Source organism: Talpa occidentalis, unplaced genomic scaffold (assembly GCF_014898055.3).
Source record: "Talpa occidentalis isolate TD23 unplaced genomic scaffold, MPIMG_talOcc4v2.1 talOcc4.12, whole genome shotgun sequence".
NCBI classification, from domain to species: domain Eukaryota; kingdom Metazoa; phylum Chordata; class Mammalia; order Eulipotyphla; family Talpidae; genus Talpa; species Talpa occidentalis.
The window spans coordinates 63,971,520-63,993,940 of NW_023601212.1; the positions used below are offsets into that span (position 1 = coordinate 63,971,520).

General features: G+C 44.8%; 1 long non-coding RNA gene across 1 annotated transcript; it reads left to right on the forward strand.

Annotated features, from left to right (window-relative positions):
- The first annotated feature begins 8,117 nt into the window (after window positions 1–8,117).
- Window positions 8,118–21,912, forward strand: LOC129145556 (uncharacterized). The gene is made up of 4 exons (XR_008551299.1): window positions 8,118–8,285; window positions 9,713–9,834; window positions 13,196–13,299; window positions 21,446–21,912. It is a non-coding gene; the product is annotated as an uncharacterized LOC129145556 (long non-coding RNA).
- Window positions 21,913–22,421: the final 509 nt, after the last annotated feature.

Consider the following 22,421-nt stretch of genomic DNA (forward strand, 5'->3'; position numbering starts at 1 on the left):
GTAAAAATGCAACCCCAATTTTAAATAGATATGTAAACAACTAATAAATTAATTTTTAAAAGAAAGAAAACAACAAGGTCCAAATGGAGGCACTTGTGCTAAGCACCCCCCAAGACTTAATCCCTAACCTAAAGGTGGTTTCAAGTCCCCTAAAATTTCAACCTGTCCCAGGAATGTAGTCCTAAAGGGTCGGTAGCAGTGAGGGCATCTTTTCCATTCCCCAAAGGAAGATAATATAATTGATAAGAGACATCCTCTTCCCCATAGAAAGGTTAACTAAAGCTGATATAATTCCCTTCCTTTATCTTGTCCTCTTTCTGTCGATAAAAACCTTTCACTTTGAACAGATTTTCAGAGCACCTGTCCACTTGGAAGACTGGCTGCTGCCCGATTCATGAATCATGTAATAGGGTCAATTAGAGCTTGAAAGTTAACTCATTTGGATCTTCGTTGACATTTGTTTAGATTTGAAGAAAAGGTGTTAGCCTCTCTTGAGGTTTTCCTGATCTAAGGCAACCTACATATGAGAATTGTGTGACATCAAGATTTTCGCAGCCTGGCCATTTCTTGTTTGCTAGAGTTGGCGACAACAGCAGATTAAACCACATGTGAATTTAGGAGATGGGGCCTGCTGCTGCTGCTCCAGGGAGCTCAGGACCCTGGCCTCCCCACACCAGGGCTAACAGAGGACAGTGTCACATTTGGTAGGACCTAGGGAAGCGGGTGTGGAGAGAGAAATGAGGGATGGAGAGAGGGAAACAAAGAGAGAGGGAAAGAGGAGGGCAGGTTAAGCATCTGGAAAATTACTGCAGTCTCACAGCTTTGCTGCTTCAAAGCCAGGATGACTCATCAGCAGGTTGCCTAGGCAACGGCTATTTTCCTCCGGCTGCTGATCAATTTCATCTGCACAAATGTCCCATGAAACTGTGAGCTGTAAAGATAATATACCCGAGTCACAGAAAGACAGCCAAACAAGGTCTGCATTTCAAGTATTCTGAGCCAGCCTTGTGTGCATGCCTGTACATCTACCTCCACGTGCCACCCCAGCCCAGCCCGAGGATCACACATCACGTGCACATGCACCTGCACACACAATGGCCTGGGACAGGGGTGCAGGCAGGAAGAGATTGTCACCTCAGCCTCATCCTACAAGACCAGATATCATAAACCTGAAAACCGACCTCACTGTCCCCCCTTTTGAGAAAGAGTGGGTATGTGGTCATTCTCTACTTTCATTTTTCAAACCTATTTTCAGGATGAGGTAATGCAGCCAGAGAGAGGAGTGAGAGGCAGTGCACTCCAAGCTGTGCCCTGGGGAATGTGCTCCTGGGTTCAAAAGGTAACTGCCCCATCCTGAGTCCCCCTAGATATCACTGTCCCCTTTCCCTACTTCATTTTTCTTCCCAGGACTTGTCACTACATGCTAGGTACTAAATATGTACTTTTTTTGTCTTTTTCAGTAAAGGGTAGTCTACTATTACCAGAATGTCAGTCTTGGTTTCCTTGGCCAATACAAGGAAACAGAGTTTGAAGAGAAAGGTGTTAGGGGGAAAAGGATGTCCTAAAGCTAATTCCATACAGGCTTTGTGGACTCCACCCCCACCCCAGGCCAAAGCCAAAGACACTGGGAACTCCAAATCCCATCACCACCAAAGGGAAGGTGGCTGGAACCTGAGGGTGGAGTTAAGCAGCCAGGTTTGGTAAAAACCGGACACGTGGACTTTGGAGGGGGATCCCCCATTTTGGCTCTCCGCCAACTCACAGCTCTGAGAGTACCTTTGAGTTTCCAGGTCGACGAATCGGGTAGGACACATTAAAGACTTTATTTCCCTATTTTCTCCCTGAGTTGTACATTTCCTTAATTCCCTTTCCCTTGTAAATAAACCTTTTATTAACCTTTTGTGTGTGCCTATAGTGGAATATTAATAAGTCCCTTTTAAGTGCGCGGGTGAGGACCCACAGCCAGGCAACCCGTTTTATATCAGGGTTGCTCTGTAACAAAGGGAGTAGTTTTATTTGGCAACACTTGCAGAGTGTAGGGGTATTTATCCAGAGTAGAAGAGGGACTGGGCACAAACATCTGGAGGTTTGGTTGCCACCAGCTTGCTCTTGCCATCACCTGGTGGTCAGCAATTCTGATGTTATCTTCCTATCCTTGCTCTTACGCTCTGAATGTAAGAAAACAAAGTTTGTTAAGTCTAGAGGATAAATAAAGGAAATGGGAGAACTTATCTGGTGGAGCAGAGAGACATATACTTTGTTGCTGTATCACTACTATATACTTAACTCTTCACCTATCTCATTATCCTGAACAAAGCAAGTGCTCAGCAAAAGCTTGTTCAACGAAAAAATAAATGAGCATTGCTAATGTTCTTATGGATAAAACCAACCTAAAAAGACATTGCGTCAATACAACCAAACTCCCTTCTGAAAAGACAACATCCAAAGCTATTTCCTCACTCCAGACAGAGCACCTACAATCTGACCAGTCAGGAAATTATCACCATTTCTATTTTCCCCATTCTACCGCCACCTCTTAGGGCCTAAAAAACATGAGAAAGATCTTATATGAAAAAGGATCTGAGGGCCTCCCTGGTGACCCAAGGGGTTAAGATGCAACCTATGAAGCTATTCACAGCCACTGGAGCACGAGCTCGATCCCCGGCCAGGGAGCTACCCTCATGGCATAGCAGACCTCTCCTGACATCGCGCTGTTCCCCTCAGAGGTATATTTCAGTCATTCCATTTGTTCTGTTCCCTACTACGTCTCTGGTGAATCCTCTCACCCCCCACACCTCTAGCCTGTACTCCATTTCTTGTATGCATAAATAAATAAATCTTTGAAAAAAAAAAAGGATCTGAGTCTCACATACATGAAGTCAGCTGCCAGCACCAAGTAGGTAGGGCTGCCATGCTCATTATTTGCTACTAATATTCACATGCTTCCCTTGGAGCAAGAACATTGCCTGCATTTTTGTTAGTTTCATCTTCACAACAACTCAGATGATAAATATTTTACAATTCCTATATTAAAGATGATGCAACTGAGGTTAAGAGGCCCTGCGTTATGTATGTGGTGCATGGTGACATCACCAGTCAACCCCAGATACGAATTCTTAGCAACCAACCATTATTGCCCCCTCTTGCCACACACTTCCACCTGTCATTATAGCCATTTAGTGACATTTCCAAGATCACTTTCTTCTTCAAGAAGCCCAGGATGTCAATTTTAACCTGAAGTAGTTCGTACTTGTACTCTGCTCTCTTGTTTTCCAAGCATCCTCATAGAAATTAAATCATTTGAGTCTCCAAATCACCCTGTCTAATCAAGCATCATCATCCCCACATTTCACACGTAGAAAATGAGAGACCATGAAGGTTAAGTGACTTGCCTGAAATAATTCAACTAATCAGAGCTGGGACTTGACGTGGGTGTTCAGATGCTACCACCCCGGCCCAGAGGGGCTCTGGAAAGGAACATCCCTCCAAGGTGCACCCAGCTTGATTGGCCCCAAGTCCTAATTTGACTCTGGACACTGACTACCCCCCTGAGAAGCCTCAAGCTGAAAAAGCATTAATCCACCTTGTCAACTGATTTTTTTTAAGATTTATTTATTTATGCATACAAGAACTGTGGTACAGGCCAGAGGTGTGGGGATGAGAGGGTTCACCAGAGACAGAGCGGAGAACAGAACAGGCAGATTGAAATACACTGCTGAGGGGAGCAACAAGCGAGTCAGGAGAGGTCTGCTGCACCTTGTGTGTAGCTCCCTGGCCGGAGATTGAACTCGTGCTGCAGTTGCTGCGGATAGTTTCATAAGTTGTGTCTAAATCCCGTGCGCCACCAGGGAGGCCCCTTGTCAACTAATTCTAAGCAGAGGCTAACCTGGGGAACCTCAGGAAACTTCCCCCATGCCGCGGACCAGCACCCCCAAGCCTGCGATAACAGATAAGCCATCTAAGATTTCAAGGGAGATCTTAATATCTGAGAAAGTGTCCAAATGTAACAGCTCAATATGTAAAATTGTCCCAGGCATTTTTCATTATTATATCTTCACTCTTTGCTAGCTCCTGATTCCCTCAGCCTCTGTCTACTCACCCATCCTTATCCTCCTTCAAAGGGAATAATAATTTTTATTATATCCCTTCGGGGTAAAAATAGACTTTAAATTCTAGCTGTATGGACAAGATACTGACATGTTCACCAAAGACCCTACAGCTCATCTTGCACACGGTGCCGGTTTGGGTTGGGGTGAATGAATGGAAGAAATAGAATTATCTATTTTAATCCAAATGCTCGTGAGATGGCAGGGCTGGCTAGCAACCTACAAGCATACAAATGATCACCACCAAAAATGGTGCGCCTTGCCACCAGGGGCTTCTGTGACATAGTCCACATGCATGTCTGAGTCATACAGGATGACTTCATTCCTCAATGAAGAGTATGAGAGGTGCCAGTTCACACCTCTTCAGATGTGTGTTATCTATCACACCACAACACCATCAAGGCACCCATAATTTTCCACCATACTCCATTGAGCTCCTCCCTCTCTGTTAACCTCTTTTATGCAATCAGAATTCTGGGGTTTGTTTTGGTTTTGTTTTGTCTGTTCCTTGTTTTGTCTCTGTATTCCACATGTGAATGAAGTCATCCAGTATTTGTCTTTCTCCTTCTGATTTGTTTTGCTTAACATAATCCCCTACAGTTCCATCCACGTTGTCGTGAATGGCAAGATTTCAACATTTTTAAAAACTAAGTATTCCATTGTGTATGTATACCACATATTCTTTTTTTAAAAGATTTATTTATTTATACATACAAGAACTGGGATACAGGCTAGAGGTGCGGGGGTTGAGAAGATTCACCAGAGACAGAGTGGGAAACAGAACAGGCAGATTGACTGAAATACACTGCTGAGGGGAACAGCAGGTGAGACAGGAGAGGTCTGCTGCACCATGTGGGTAGCTCCCAGGCCGGCCAGGGATCGAACTCATGCTGCAGAAGCTGTAGATAGCTTTACAATGCTGTGCTTTAACCCTTTGCACCACCTGGGAGGCTCTATACCACATATTCTTAATCCACTCATCTTTGCTGGGCACAGGTTGTTTCCATAACTTGCTATTCTAAATAGTAGTACAATGAACATAGAAGTACATATATCTTCTCAAATTAGTGCTTTTTCATTTCTTGTATAGTTACCTAGGAGTGGAGGGTCTCCCCTGGTGGCACAGGTGGTTGAGCGCTACGCCGTGAAGCTGTCCACAGCCTCTGCAGTGCCAGTTCGATCTCGGCCGGCCAGTGAGCAAGGGTGCCATATGGCGTAGCAGATCTCTCCTGTCTCACCCACTGCTCCCCTCAGCAGTGTATTCTGTCAGTCTGCCTGTTCTGTTCCCCACTCTGTCTCCAGTGAATCCTTTCACCCTCCCGCGCATCTGGCCTGTACTTGTATAAATAAATAAATAAATAAATAAATGTTTAAAAAAAAATAGAAAAGTTACCTAGTAGTGGAATTGCTAGATCATATGGCAGATCTTGTTTTAATATTTTGAAAAGCTGCCATACTGTTTTCCTCAGATGCTGGACTAGTCTACATTTGCACCAACAGTGTACTTTCAAAGTTCCTTTTCCCCACATCTTTACTACATTTGTTGTTTCTGGGCTTTTCAATATAGGTTATTCTTACAGATGTGAGGTTGAGACTCATTGTGGTTTTGATTTGCGTATCTCTGAAAAACATCAGAAATTAAACATGGTAAACTGGAAATGATCTGGGGAAGCTCAAATTCAGGACAGCAAGAGTAAGGACAAAATTATGCAAAAAAATTACTAGGAGGTCCTCCCTGGTGGCAGAAGGGGCTAAGTCTCAGCACTGTGAAGCTATCCACAGCCACTGGAGTTCCATCCTTGGCCATGGAGATACCCACATGGCATAGCAGACCTCTCCTGTCTTGCCCAGTGCTCCCCTCAGCAGTGTATTTCAGTCAGTCTGCCTGTTCTGCTCCCCACTCTGTCTCTGGTGAATCCTTTCACACCCCCAACCAACCCCACACCTCTGGCCAAGTTACATCCCAGCTCTTGTATGCATAAATAAATAAATCTTTTTTAAAAATTACTAGGAGCTGAGCTCTTAGCTCATTGGTGTTATTAAGAGGAGAAGAGGTTTGTGGCCAAGTGAGGTAATGAGCCTGGAAAGGTAAGCAAAAGTCAGACCTGGAAAGATTTTACCAAGGAGTACATCTAAAAAAATCCACTAGGGGAGTTTTCTCTGGATATTGACATGATCAATTTGGAAATTGAATTTGAGGAAAAAGACTCAATCATCAGTAAGAAGATGTATTGAAGGGCAAAAAACACTGATGGCAGGAAGAATGATTATAGTAACACAGGCAAGAAGGCTGGGGTTAATTGAAGGTCTAATCCAAGGCCACCCAGTGAAAATGGAGGCATCATGACAGATGTGGGAGAAAAGAGAGAGAGATGGAGGCTGGCGAAACTGGTAACAACTGACTGCTCATTGGTGACATCCCCATGGGAGACCATCAAGCCATTCTGACATATATCTAGGACATGTGTCACCCTAATCTTGTAGATCAGATTCTTTGTCCATCTATATCCTCTCTATCCTTTCTGGTGAGAAACTTGGAGTTTAAAATTTTTAATTTTAAGTGAACCAGATGATTAAGCAATCATTAATAAACAATGAAGCTCAAATGTGTTACATCCTTTGTGGTCCTTCCTGAATTCATAAGCAGACAAACCTGCAATTCTTGTATCACCAGAAACAGGTAGAACAGACTAGACAGCAGGGCTCTGAAGCAAGCAAACCTAAGATCCAGTGGAGACTCCTTTGGGAACATTCCTTAAGTGAGCATCTGTTGAGCACCTACTGTGTGCCAAACTCTGTGCCTTGCATAAAGGATGCAAAAACAGTCCATTGTCCTGGTTGTAAGGAGTCTACTTTGCTCTCTAGACCATGGCTGGATAAACTCGGATAAATTAAATCTCTTAAGTAGTCCTGTGTGAAGCCCTTAACTCTAACCCCACCTGTCCTAGAAGTCCCGTCACCGCTGGGAAGAAGAGCTGACTGAAACAAGGGGGAGAAACTAATCTATGAAGTCGATGAGAATGATGGAAACGGGGCCAGCCCTGGCCAAAACTTAACCTCTCCTCCATCCTTTTATTTTATATATAAACCTTTTATTTATTTATGCATACAGGAACTGGTATGTAAGCCAGAGATGTGGGAAGTGGGTGGGGGAGGGAAGGGCCGTGAGGGGATTCACCAGAGAGAGTGGGGAGTAGAAAAGACAGATCTACTGAAATACACTGTTGAGGGCAGCAGCAGGCAAGACAGCAGAGGTCTATTGCGCCATGTGGGTTGCTCCCTGGCCAGTTTGGATTCGAACTCAAGCTGCAGTGGCTGGCAACAGCTTGATAGCGGTGTCTTTAACCCCGGTGCCACCAGGAAGGCCCCTCCTCCACCCTTTCTGTTCTCCAGGGATACCCACCAAATCCGTACCCAGAATTCTCCTCTTTCACATTCTTATTCTCACTCTTACTCTTTTCTTGCTCTCTCTGTTACGGTGTTCTCAAAGAGGTATGCTGTATGTTTTTAATCAGGCTTCTTAACTTCTCTGGGTTTCCATGTACCCAAATGGAATGAAATTCATCTTAAAGAACTGTCAGAGGTCCTCCCTGGTGACGCCAGGGGTTAAGACGCAACCTCTGAAGCTATCTGCAGTCACTGCAAACATCATGAGTTCGATCCACGGCCTGGGAGCAACCCTTTTGGCGTAGCAGACCTCTCCTGGCTCGCCCTCTGCTCCCCTTAGCAGTGTACTTCGGTGAGTCTGCCTGTTCTGTTCTCCACTCTGTCTCTGGTGAATCCTCTCACACCCCACACCTCTGGCCTGTACCCCAGCTCTTGTATGCATGAATAAATAAATCTTTAAAAAAAAAAACTGTCAGAACAATTAAATTTGGCATTGAATAAAAGGTACCTACTAGTGCCAGCATAAACAGTTCTCTGTAAATATTGGTAATTGTTATGTAATAGTGTAATCCCCAGAAAAAGGGGAGGTTCCAGATTCCTTGCCCCACCCAAGGAATGGTGAAGCAGAGCGGTGAGGAGAAGCTGAGGAGAATACTGAGGAAGAAGAATTGAGGGAAGACCTGGAAGGGGCACATGGAGCACAGACATGTGAAGATGAAGCCACACTTTTTGCTTGGCCTTGGACAAGTTCCAGGGACTGGTGGACATGGAATACTTGAGGCAGAGATGTGGGTGAGAGACCCCTGGGGAGGCTGACAGTGGCAGTCTTTATCTTGACTTGGATTTTGACTTTTGCTTTTTTTACTTCCAGACTTGCCTGGCCCCTTTTGTACATTTCTTATGAGTCCCCACCAGAAGATGCCTTAGACTTGTGGCAGGCTTTTGGGCCTCGGTGGCCCTGCTTTGGGCCAATCTTGTTTGGCTGGGCATTACCTAGTGGGGTAACTTTGGGTATTTCACTTGGAAACTGTATTTTTCTTTTCTTTCCACCTTCCTATTGCACACTAATTCTATTAAAGTTATTTTTCTTTTTTTTTTATAAGATTTTATTTATACATACAAGAACTGGGGTGCAGGCCAGAGGTGGGGGGTGAAAGGTTTCACCAGAGCACAGTGGGGAGCAGAGCAGGCAGATCTACTGAAATACACTGCAGAGGGGAGCAGCCAGTGAGACAGGAGAGATCTATACCATGTGGGTATCTTCCTGGCCACGGATGGAACTCATGCTGCAGTGGCTGTAGATAGCTTCACAGGGCTATGACTCAACCTCTTGTGCCACCAGGGAAGCCCTAAAGTTATTTTTCTATTAAATGTCTATGCATTAAGTGTTTGTCTCTATGTGACAAAGGGCAGAACCCATTCAGAGCACGCAGCTTTGGGGGACCTAAGGAGTCACTCACTATGCCCACTAACAGTTATTATTATTTCTGTTAGGGTTGTTATCCCTTCCCTTAAAGATGCTACCTTTCCCTGGGGTATTGCACTCAATAGAACATAAAGAGCCTTGGGCCTCCCCTGGTGGCACAGCGGTTGAGCACTGGGTTGCGAAGCTGCCTGCAGCCTCTGCAGTGCTGGTTCGATCCCTGGCCGGCCTCCAGGCGAGGGTCCCACATGGCGCGCAGACCTCTCCTGCCGCCCGCTGCTCCCCTCAGCAGTGTACTTCGGTCCTTCTGCCTGCTCTGCTCCCTGCTCTGGCTCTGGTGAATTCTCTTACCCTCCCGCGCTTCTGACAGCACCCAGTGTTTGTATAAATAAATAAATAAATCTTTTAAATATATATATATATATATATATATATATATATATATATATATATGTAAAGCCTTTAAATACAAAGAATCTGGTTCCCACTGGTGGGATTTCAAGTCATGAAAAAAATTGCAGGCCAGGTCCTTCCTGGCACCCTCAAATCTCTCCCCATGAGCAGTACTCACTTGGGTACAGAAGCTCCTCTGCACATTTGCACCTCCTTCCCGATGCAGAGCATCTGCTGCTCTGTGCTGCCCTGTTGTGCAGGACCCGAAGCCTACCCTGGACCCCCAGTGCAAAAGCAGACTGTGAAGGCCGCAGGGACAGAAACTGCGGGTACATCTGCCTTCACCCGGAGATGGGCCTCTCCTGTTGGCAACTAACTCTTAGTTTTGTGGCTCTGCCTAAAGGTGCAACAAGGCCCAAGGTCAAGCACCCTTGGGTCCCATTTGAGATTATAATGAGGCCAGCGAGCAGATTCTGCAGCAGCCAGAGTCAGCAGAAAACAGCCTGCAGCTCCAGGACAACCAGCGTGAGTCAGCACTCCAGCCCCTCCTGTCTTTCATTTTCTCTCTGTCCCTATTGCTGCTGCCTTAGCCAGGGCTTCTGTCACCTATCATCTCTCCTCAGGCAAATATTAAACACTGAATCTTTACAAAGTGCTTAAGCATAAGCCAGGTACTATAAACACTTCAGGACTCTGTCCTCCTGTCCTCAGTTGGCTACCTTTTCCCAGAGCCATTGGGATCTTACCACTAACCCAGGTCTCTGTCCTGAGTGTCTTTTTTCTAACTCAAATACCATCTACTCACAAGAATCTCTTCCTAAAATGTGAATCTGATAATCACAAACTGAAAAATCCTTCAAAGACACCACATTTGGCCCAAAAAATTCAATGCTCCAGGCCTCCCTGGTGGCACAATGGTTAAAGATAGCACTATCAAGCTATGGCCAGCCACGGTAGCATGAGTTCGATCCCTGGCCAGGGAGCTACCCACATGGCACAGCAGACCTCTCCTGTCTTGCCCGCTGCTCCCCTCAGCAGTGTACTTCAGTAGATCTGCCTGTTCTGCTCCCCACTCTCTCTGGTGAATCTTCTTACCCCCCACACCTCTGACTTACACCCCAGTTCTTATATGCGTAAATAAATAAGTCTTTAAAAAAAGATTCAATGCTCCCTAAACTGTCATTCTGTTAGGAGGAAAGGATGTCCTGAGCTAATTCCATGCAGGCTTTGTGGACTCCACCCCCACTCCAGACCAAAGCCATCAAGACATTGGGAAAGACAAATCCCATCACCACCAAAGGGAGGGTGGCTGGGACCTGAGGGTGGAGTTAAGTAGCCAGGTTGGGTATAAAAACTAAACATTGGGCTTGGGGGGGTCGCTCTCTCACTCGCCCCCTGGCTTCACGGCTCCTGGCTCGCGGCCAGCTCTCAGAGCGCCATTTGGGATTCCAGATCGGCAGATTGGGTAGGACGCATTTAAAACTTTGTCTCCCACTTTTCTCCCTGAGTTGTACATTTCGTCATTTGCCCTTCCCTTGTGAATAAACCTTTTATTAACCTTTCGTGTGTGCCTGCAGTACAGCATTGATAAGTCCTTTTAAGCGCGGGTGAGGACCCACAGTCAGGCACCCCGTTTTGTATCTGGGCTGCCCTGTAACAATTCTAAACTTCCCCCAACCTTATTTAAACCCTCCCTTCTCATCCCTTGCTCCTTCCCACATTCTCAGGCTACACAAAGCTACACACCATTCAGACTCCTTCCGCTTTCACACCTCCATTGTCACACACACCACACAGCTCTGTGAAACGGGTTTCCCCAACCTCCTGCATGGGATAACTGTTATTCATACTGGAAGACCCAGCTCAAAAATCACTTTATCTGTGAAATGCTGTCTGTTCCTCCCTCTGGGGTTCCACAACTCTCCCACTCTTCTTACTAACCTTTTACCACATCAAATTGTTGTCATTGCTTGTTGGGGGGCAGCCACCTTGATGGACAGACTGTGACTTGTTTTTACCTCTGGTCCCTAGAACCTACCACATGAAATGGTACAAAGTGTGTAACCAAACGTATTATAGAGAGAGATGGAGGAATCATTTATTTATTCATTCATCTTGGTTTTTTTATAGTTATTGACTATATGCCAGGTTCCATATAGTTTAAGACCCTGGGGAGGCAAAGATGAATAAAAGTAAGAACTCTCAGCGAATTCCAGCTTTGGTCTAATACTTATATAACCAAGGGCTTTTATTGCTTTTTTCTTGACTACCTTCCCAGAAAATGAATTGAATTGCAGAGCCTGTAAAATACCACTAATTCCACCCTATTTAATCTGGACACAAGAGTCTTCCACTTAACTGTCACACTGCTTACAAAAAAAACCCCTCAATTGTCAGGACTAAATCACAGCTTGTGCAAATAACCAAAGTCAGATAGCTTGCTTCTCCATTGGGATCCTAAATCCATCACCATGTTAGTTCGTTAAGTTCTAAGAATTCAATTAACTTTTCTGATTAATCATGGATTAATTAACCAAACCATGCTGACAAGAAGGGATTGAGGCTTAATAAGGTGGTGATTTTTCTAGAGACAAGAGCTCATCACATTCGACTGTGTCATTTCAGATCCAAATTGAAATCTCTGCTCTCCACCTCTCTGGATTGTCTTCTCATTCAATAATAGGTTATTCAGTTCTTTTTTTTTTTTCTAAAGATTTATTTATTTATGCATACAAGAGGTGGGTTGCAGGCCAGAGATACAGAGGTTGAGAGGATTCATCAGAGAGAGAGTGGGGAGCAGAACAGGCAGATGAACTGAACTATACTGCTGAGAGGAACAGCGGTGAGGCAGGAGATGTCTGCTGCACCATGTGGGTCACCTCCCTGGCCGGGGATCAAACTCGTGCTGCAGTAGCTGTGGATAGCTTCACAGTGTTGTGTCTTAACCCTTTGCACCACCAGGGAGGCCCCAGTTCTTTAATAATTTTTTGCAAAAATCGATCTTATTTCACCTATGTGATAATGATACAAAAGCACCTTGTAGACAGGATCCCACTCATGGACTCTTATGAAAGCAACCAGCCCGTTATTCTCCTCTTCACAGAGGTAACTCTACAACTAGAAATGGCAAGAGGTGAAAGAGAACCTGGTTATCATCTCATCTGAAATGCTCACTAGACATATGTATTAAAAGACCCAGGTGAGCAATGCCCCAAAAGGCAACCTTTGCTGACACCTCTAGGTTTAGAAGGGACCGACACCAGGTCACCTACTCAACTAATGACAATAGCCAGGCAACAACCACCAAGAAGTAAAGCTGAATAAGAAATAAATAGTCCTCACAAAACTGAAACACAGCTCTGAATCATCTCAATCTCAAACAGGATTAAGGCAATATGCCCCGAGTACAAAAAGCCTGCCAGAGCAAAAATAAATTCTCTTTCCGGAGAAGTTAACAGCATCTAGAGTTTCTATAATTGCTCAAATAAAATGTCCAACACAGGGTGTCTTCCTGGTGGCGCAAGGGGTTAAGACTCAGCACTGTGAAGCTATCCACAGCCACTGCAGCATGAATTTAATCCACAGTCAGTGAGGTGACCCACATGGCGCAGCAGACCTTTCCTGCCTTCCCCGCTGCTCCCCTCAGCAGTGTATTTCAGTCAATCTGCCTGCTCTGTTCCCCATTCTCTCTGGTGAATCCTCTAACCTCCCCCCACCCCCACCCCCACCCGCACCTCTGGCCTGTATCCCAGTTCTTGTATGCATAAATAAATCAATCTTAAAAAAAATAAATAAAGCTAGTCCAAAACGTCAATGCCCTCCACTGCTTATGTACTTTGAATCTGTGATGTTTTTATGAGACTTAACTCTGCAATCTCTCTCCCAGGAAAATTGCTGAGAAAAGAAAGAGAAGGTGCTGCCTGCTAATGTGAAGGTGGCGCCCCCGGACCAGCCATAACCAGCACAGGACTGCAGGGCCTGGAGGAAGAGGTACCTTGTTGCAGTCTGTCGGCCAAAAGAGACACTTTTTCTCATTTGTGCAGAGCCTTAATATGGGCTAGTGTTAGCCCTGGAGTAGGAATGTTTGGAATGTTTTAAAAACTATTCAAAGTGGGCCTCCCCTAGTGGCACAGAGGTTGAGTGCTGGGCTGCAAAGCTGCCTGCAGCCTCTGCAGCACTGGTTTGATCCCTGGCCGCTGGTGAGGGTCCCACATGGCGTGACAGACCTCTCCTGCCATGTCTGCTGCTCCCCTCAGCAGTGTATTTTGGTCCATCTGCCTGTTCTGTTCCCTGTTCTGGCTCTGGTGAATTCTCTCACCCTCCAGCGCTTCTGGAGTACCCAGTGCTTGTATAAATAAATAAATAAATCTTTAAAAAAAAAAAAAAAAGAACTATTCAAAGTAGGAGAATAGGCACCCTTTCCTTGAGTGCCAGACATGGAGCTAAGCACTTTGCATGCCTTGTATTGTCTATCCCTTAAAATACTACAAAGCAGATAATCGTTTTCATTTTACAAACAAAGATACTGAAGTTCACTAAGATTAATTAATTGGCCCAAGATCACACAGTCCAGAAATAACAGAGCCACTGAGTCAATGTGACACAAATGTGAGGGTGTTTGGCCACCATGAAATTCTGCCTCACCTTCATTCACTAGTACTTTGAGCCAAACTGGAGTATTTAAGCCTCTCAGTCATTCATAAAGAAAGAACAAGTTCTGGTGTTACACTGTTGGTGGGAATATAGACTGGTCCAGCCCCTATGGAAAGCGAGTAGAGGTTTCTCAGAAGACTAAAAATGAGGGCCTCCCTGGTGGCTCAAGGGGTTAAGTTGCAGCACTATGTAGCTATCTGCAGCCTCTGCAGCACAAGTTGGATCTCTGGCCAGGGTGGTGACCCACATGGCACAGCAGACCTCTCCTGACTCACCCGCTGCTCCCCTCAGCAGTGTATTTCAGTCAGTCCACCTGTTCTGTTCCCTACTCTGTCTCTGGTGAATCCTCTCACCTCCCCACATCTCTGGCCTACACCCCAGCTCTTATATGCATAAATAAATAAGTCTTTAAAAAAAAGACTAAAAATGAATCTGCCATATGATCCAGCAATTCTTCTCCCAGGAATCTACCCGAAGAACACAAAACCACTAATTTGAAAGGAAACCTGCAGCTCTATGCTAATTGCAGCACTGTTTACCATGGCCAGCCTAAGAGACCAAGAACAGATGAGTAGATCAAGAAGACATGGTATATATACATAATGGGCTACAATTTTATATATATACATAAAGAAAAAAGATGGAATTTTGCCATTTGCAACAACATGGATGGAACTGCAGGGGATTGTGCTAAATGAAACAAGTCAGAAGGAGGAAGATAATGTTGGATGATGTCATTCACATGTGGAATATAGAGAAACAAAACAAAGGAACAAAGACAAGCATTAAAACCAGTCCTTAAAAGATGACCATAGACCTGAGACATCCCGAGGGGCTTGGGAGGAGGGATGAGAAAAGTAGAGAGAGAGCACAATGGACCACAGTTAAGGATTGTGCTTCAGGGGTGGGAGAGCTAAAGTGTCTACATCTGAGGGGGGAAATCCTATACTGTCAAAACACTAGTAATACCGAAACAGCAGCCTCAGCTTCCCTCAGCCAACAAAAGGAAACAGAGTCTGAGGAAAAGGACAGTAGTTTAATTTATTGGCACACTGAGGAGGGCAGCAGTGTGAAAGACCACCATCCTGCTATTTGGCAGAGGGCAGTGGTATTTATACAAAGGAGCTAAAAATGTGGGGCTGGAGATGGGGAAGGTTTGGCATGTCCTTTCAATGAGGGCATCAGAGATCTAGGGAGATTGGCAGAATACAGGAAGATAAATTTGTTAAACAAACAAACTTGTTAAATGCAAGAGATAGGGATGCTTATCTGGTGAGGCAGGTAGAGAGACCTGTCCTGTTGTCACTGTCTTTTTACATCACTAGCAAGGATGAAAAGTAATGGTACTTTTTTTTTTTTTTTTTAAGAGAAAGAATGAAAAGAAAAAGAACACATTGGTTGAAGGTGGGTAGCTGAAAAGTTTTAGACTTGGAGTAGGGGCTTTTACCCTTCTCTGCCTTGCTGGAACTTAATGGTGCCATCTCTGCAGTCTTTCTGGAACCCTCCAGACCAGAGCAGCACTCCTAGGTATGATTCAATGGCACTTTTCATATGAAACAGGTGGCATTGAAGGGCACTGTTAGAGGGCAGATCAGCAATTTCCTTTCCTAGTACAGGAAGGTTTTGCGTGTAATGGAAGATTTCTTGGCCCGCCACGAGTCCTTCCTATTATTCTAGCCTTATCCACTCTCTTGAGCTGTCTCCGCCTACAGAATGCATGAGTATTGGATAGAACCTCCCTATGATTAAGTTGCCTTTTGGGGATAGTGAGGTTCATTTTTAGCTCCTCGCCATTAAAGAAGAGCGCCCAGAGAGACCAGCATGTGTGCCCAAGGCAGACGGATCGGGTGACGTTGCCGGGGCAACGGGAGCCGCTTCTGACGTCACGTGGAGGACACCTCCGCAGGAAAGCGCCGCCCTCGCCTCCGGATCAGCGCCTCGCTGGCCTTTGTCAGATTTTATTAATTCCCTGAGCGCCTCTAGAATTCTGAAAGCTATACTCCCACCCCTACCCACCTCTCCGAACCCAGGAAGAAAGGAAGCTGCCTTTATTAAAAGTTCTTTCTTTCCCTACAAACCCTTCCATCAAAATCATTAAAAATAATAATAATAATAACAACAACAACGAACACCCTGACTTGAGTGGAGGAGGAGGGTCATGGAGGTTTCCAGGCAAATTCAGCTGTGCATTAGCTTTGAGATTGGGGAGAGAGGAAATGCATGGTAGGGAGGGAGTGTGGAGAGGTCTTTATCCTCTTGCAGGGCAGGAAGAGAGGCAGGTGTTACCAAAGGTTAAAACCCCTTCCTTCCTCTCCACCCACTCCCAACTGAAGCCTGTGAAAAGGATTAACAAGCCTACTGAAGCCACTCATCTTGTGTTCATCTTCCTGAACTTAAAATAATAATAATAATAATAATAATAATAATAATAACAATAACCTTATTTCTGACTGACAAGAACTGATGTTCAGCAAGACAAACCTTCTCCCAGAACGGTGCCAAGATATTTTTTTATTTTTCTTCTTTCCCTCGTAATCAAGGCTGTTTTGACTAAAGCCAATGAAGGGTTATAATCTATAACCAATCCTAGTTTTGGCAGTTCTATGCTCCCTCCACCCCTGTCCTGTTTCCCTTTAAAGCCCCCTTAAACAAAAGACCCTGGGACGAATCACTTTGGGTGGATAGCTGAGTTTGTGCTCACTCGTTTACTGATCTAAGACCCCAAAGAAATGTAATTATTTTATTTTAGCCTTGTCATGTTCGGGTTAACATGCCTCCATTAACATCATCTCTGAGCAGGGACTGTTGCTAAATAAAGCATAAAGATTCTCTCCACAAAATAGAGCAAAGGCAAAGTTCTGAGCAGGGAAACAGAAGCTCGAGGTCCTCGATGCTGTCCTCAGCTCAGCCCCTGCAGCAGACATGGATCACTGCTCCCCAAAGTTTTGTATTCCTAGTTCCCCTTCTGTGGTAGAAAGTTATCTTTGAGGAGCTTCTACCACAGCTAAGGATATATTTCCCAGAAATTCTGCTCCTTAGGCCACATGTGAAGTGTTCCTACAATAGAGTGTGAGCAGTAATGATATGGGTCACTTACTTGTCAAGTGATGCCATCTCCTTTCTTCCCCTCCTCCTGCCTTAGGTGAAAATGGCAGAGCAGGGGGGTAGAAAGAGTTTGGGTCCTTGGGTTCCTGGGTCCCTGAATTACACAGTCATTGAACTGCTTTATGAGTCAGAAATAAAATCCTCTTGTATTAGGTAATTGGGATTTCAGATTTTCTCTGTTACAGCAGCTAGCATTAACTAATACAACCTTACTACTGCCACTACAGTTAAACCAATGAGATGATGACTTGATCTAGGGCTCTTAGATTATAGGGGACAAGAACTGTGTCCAGAATGAAAAGCTAACAAGCAAAACTAAACACAAAACTTGATCTACTTAGTACAGACATGCTCTAGCAAAATTCCTCAACAGGGCCGTTTTTGTCTCCATATTAAAGGAGAGATCACTGGACAAGAGGCAGGAAGGTGGAAGTAGACAAGAACTGGGAAGTTGGAAGGAAAGTGAGTTGTGCGGGCTAAGCCTCTGTTCATCTGTTGGTCCACCTCTGTGTCTCCCAGAGCACACCGCGAGCCATCAACATTAGGTCATGCAGGGAAGAGAAGAAATTTCCCCACCCCTCTGGGTTCTTCTCAAACTAGTGAAGCAATCAAATTAATATCATGCAGATTAGTACAAGAAAAGAATAGATTAAATGCCATAAGCATGGAGAATCTACACAACTATAAATTCTCCAGTAAACAGGACAAACCAATGGCCTTATTCTTTTTTTTAACACTTCTTTTTTTAAAAAGATTTATTTATTTATGCATACAAGAAATGGGGTACAGGCTAGAGGTGTGGGGGGTGAGAGGATTCACCAGAGGCAGAGTGGGGAGCAGAACAGGAAGATTGAAACACACTGCTGAGGGGAGCACTGGGAAAGTCAGGAGAGGTCTGCTGCACCATGTGGGTAGTTCCCTGGCCAAGGATCGAACTCACGCTACAATGACTGCAAATAGCTTCATAGTTTCATAGGTTGTGTCTTAACCCCTTACACCACCAGGGAGGCCCCCAACAGCCTTACTCTGATCTAAGAAATACAATAGGGACCTGGGGCTTCAAGGAGAGAGGAGGGGGGTTCATATGACAATGCCGGATGCTCTGAAACTCTCTGCCATGTAGATAGGTTTCCCCACTAAGAGGTTATTTCTGGGGTTAGCCCTGAATCTGGATAATGTTCCCAAACTTCATTCTTCTAAGTAGTTAAGGTAATGATAAAACTTTCTCTTTTTTTCTTTCATACTGTTTTTTTAGTATAAATAACATTGGTATACTATACATGACTTAAGGAAATAGGATCACACCTCCTCAGATGTATGTTACCATACCACACCCACTCCCAAAAAACCTACGGGGCCTAGATTGACCTCAACTAGAAATAATCTACATGTTAAGGAGACACATCCTGGAAGATGTGGTCTGGACATTTGAGGAGGCTGATCCCAAACTCAGTGTCCTTATGCCCCTCTCCCTGTTCTATAACACTTACAGCAACAGCAAGGCCTGGAAACCACCCTCAGACTGCCCTGTGGACAAGTTGCTGCAGGAAGGCTGTTGGCCACAGCTGGCAGGAAGTTGAAGTGCAAACTGCCCCTTCTTACAGAACAACACTCTGGTTCAGAATTGAATCCATCTGGAGGAAAGCTACCAGGCATCCCTTTTTTTTAAAGCACAGCACTATGAACCTATCCACAGCCACTGCACCACTTTGATCCCGGGCCTGCCAGGGAGCTACCCACATGGCTCAGCAGACCTCTCCTGTCTTGTCCACTGCTCCCCTCAGCAGTGTATTTCAGTCAGTCTGTCTGCTCTGTTCCCCACTCTGTCTCTAGGGAAACCTCTCACCCCCCGCACCTCTGGCCTGTACCCCAGATCTTGTATACATAAATAAATAAACTTTAAATAAAATGAAATGTGTGCAAAGGTTCCACTGGTGACTGACCTGTACTTGAGGTGGCGCTGCATATGCTAGTCCAAAAGCAGTAGGTGAGTGGTGGCTCTGAGCCCTGCCATCTCATACCAGACCACAAAATTCCTGCTTTCAGAGCAGCCTCAACAAGGAATGACATTCTAAGAAACCAGACTCGAATAACCGAAATTAAATTGGAAAGCTTGCTCTCACAGCTAAGAGAAAAATGTCCTGTCCCCCTCCTCCCTTCCTACCCATCTTTTCATCCACAACCCAGATTCTGATTCATGCTCAGCCAAATCTACTCTCCCTGAGTGTCAGGGAAAAGAGAGGAGTGCTCTTTGCTGCAGGGGGTGGAAGCACCCCCTGATGTTACTCCCAGAGGCCCTGAAATGCTGCTGAAGAACAGCAGCAGAACAAAGCGAATCAGCAGCTCCGAGACCCAGGCCAGAGCAGCTATGAGAGAGAGGCCAGAAGATGAGCTTTTGGGGTCAGACCTGAGGGCAAAGTTAAGTGAGATTCCATCAGAGGGTGAGGCCACCTTTATAATCAGGGTTCTCCCAGAGAAGACAGGAAATGAGGCTTTTCTAAGGCAAGGAAATAAGAACTTACTTACAAGAGGCGGTGTAAGGAAATAGCAACATTTCTTACAAAACCCCTCCCTCAACAGGTATCATCATGCATAGGATAGTTTTCTTGATGTGACCTTTTCTAGAAGGTATTTTGGGTCTCTCTATTAAAAATTTAATCCTCTTGATCTAACAAGTCCATTTTTAGGAACTTAATCAAAAGAACTATTCCTTGTCTTGGAAACTTATAAAGAAATCTGTGTGAAGACATTCCAATTGATAAGATGTGGATTTTGAGTTGTTCTTCCAGTGAACTTTTTTCATTATTATTATTTTTTTTTTTTTTACAAAAAATGTAATGAACCAGAGGTGGCTGGTTTGGATTCAAGATGTCATCTATCTTGTAAAGGGGCCAAGAGCTGGTATTTTTATTATTTGCTTGTAAGTCAATCTCCACCACTGGATTTGAGCCCCTCCAGAGCTGGGACCACATCTTAGTCACGGTTTACTTTCAGACCTGTCACAAGGCCCACTGCAATCATTAGTCGCCTAACCATGCTCCTATCCATGATGGGCTGATATAAAACAGTGGTCCCAATAGATATAACATGTATTTTCGGGGCATTAGGTAGTAATTATACTTTATGACATTCCGACAACAAAATCACCAAACAGCATATTTCTCAGAAAGTGTCCCTGATATTAAGCAACACATTGTTAACAGAGTAATCCCCAGAGAAAGGGGAGGTTCCAGGTTCCCTGCCCCACCCAAGGCAGGGTGGAGATGAGCATGGAGAAGGGGAAGGGGATCAAGATGACTGGAGGAGGCAGAAGGAGCGGAGAGACATGTGAAGAAGCTGCGCTTGCTTCCCAGCCTTGGATTAGGAACATGGGGAGCATGGAAGGAGACACTTGGAAGAGACAGAGATGTGGATGAGAGACCCATGGGGAGGCTGACAATAGCAGCCTTTATCGTGACATGGATTTTGATGTTGCTTTTTCCCTTCCAGACTTGCCTGGCTCCTTCTGCCCCTTTCCTATGGGTCCCCACTAGAAGGTGCCTTAGACTTGTGGCAAGCTTCTGGGCCTCGGTGGTCCCTCTGTGGGTCAACCCTGTTTGGCTGGACATTTACCCACAAAAGGATGGGTAATTTTGAATGTTTAATTGGAAACTATCTTAACTATATTCTTTTTCTTCTCTTTATTGCACAATAATCGCATTAAAGTTATTTTCTATTGAAGGTCCAATGCACTAGAACATATCTTGTCTTTTTTAAATTTTTTTTATTTTTTTTAATTTTTTTTTTATAGAGGCGTGTTTTATTTATTTTTTGTTTGTTTGTTTGTTTTGTTTATACACACACTGGGTACAGTCAGAAGCTTGGGAGGGTGAGAGAATTCACCAGAGTCAGAACGGGGAGCAGAGCAGGCAGAAGGACCGAAGTACACTGCTGAGGGGAGCAGCGGGCGGCAGGAGAGGTCTGCGCGCCATGTGGGACCCTCCTCCGGTGGCCGGGGAGCAGCCGGGGAGCAGCTGGGGAGCAGCCGGGGAGCAGCCGGGGAGCAGCCGGGGAGCAGCCGGGGATCGAACTGGCGCCGCAGAGGCCGCGGGCAGCTTCGCAACCCAGCGCTCAACCACTGCGCCACCAGGGAGGCCCAAACATATCTTGTCTTGATGTGCCAAATGGCAGAACCCATTTATAGAGTGTGCAGGCCTATGGGTCCTGGGATACACTTCACCCTGTCCTGCAACAACATAACCGTGTGTGTGTGTGTGTGTGTGTGTGTGTGTGTGTGTGTGTGTGTGCACGCAGTGCTCAGCTAGCCCCCATTGGTTAAATGAATTTGAGATTTAACTGGGTTTAGATAAAATGTAGGTTTTCCCTCTCATTGGCACAGTGTTCTAGAAGCTGTTGCTGGAGCTGTGCCTCACACTGGAAGGTCATACTCCTCTCACCTGTGTCCTGACTCCTCACACTGCACAGCTGCTGTTTTGGAAGGGAAATGAAAGGATGCAGGACATAGAAGAAGAAGAACATGACTAACAACTTCAGTTCTCAAGATGAAGTAAGTCAAGGTTTTTAACTTGCCCATATCTTAAACTTTCTGAAATTACATGCAGCCCTTTTCTCAGAAAAGTATGTGTGTCTTTCATGAACTTCTCAAAAAATTTATGTGCATGACACTCCAAAAAATAATTGGTTCAGAATCACTGAGCCAAAGCATCTCAGAAAAGATGTTCAGACAACTCCCTCCAAGGAGTAACTTAACCAAGATGATTGAGAAACCAGCCCAAGAAGGCCAATGTCATTAACAGACCTACAAATACTCTACAAAATAAACTGTCACACTGATGTCCTGATTGTCCTTTTGCAACCCTGTAAGCTATTTCAGGATATTACCATTGAAAAGGAATCCCACCCAGCTCAAACTTAACATTGTTGTATGCTCTAATTAAGTATTTCAAGGTATTTTCTAACCTTTACGAACACTAAAATGTGGTGGGAGTAGGGGAGGGTGTGTTTAGAAATTAACAAAATGAACATTTAAAACACCACCTATAAAACAAAACATAACCTGGGATGTTTCACTACACCATTCAACTTGATCATACAGTTATTAATCACACTTTCAGGTAGGCAGTCAAAAGCAGTTGATTTGCCATGACAGTGTTTCATTAAACTTAGCTCAAATCATTTTAGAAGTGATAGGAATGCCATTACACCCATCTCCGACATTCTCTGACCATTGGCTTCTCCCCTTCTCGCACAATCACTATTATTTTACCCAAAGAGCAATCAAGTTAGCCTTAAATTTCTTGCTTTTAAAAAGCTCTGTTGCTTGCCAACCTGATTACCTTTCAAAGTTGTCTTTG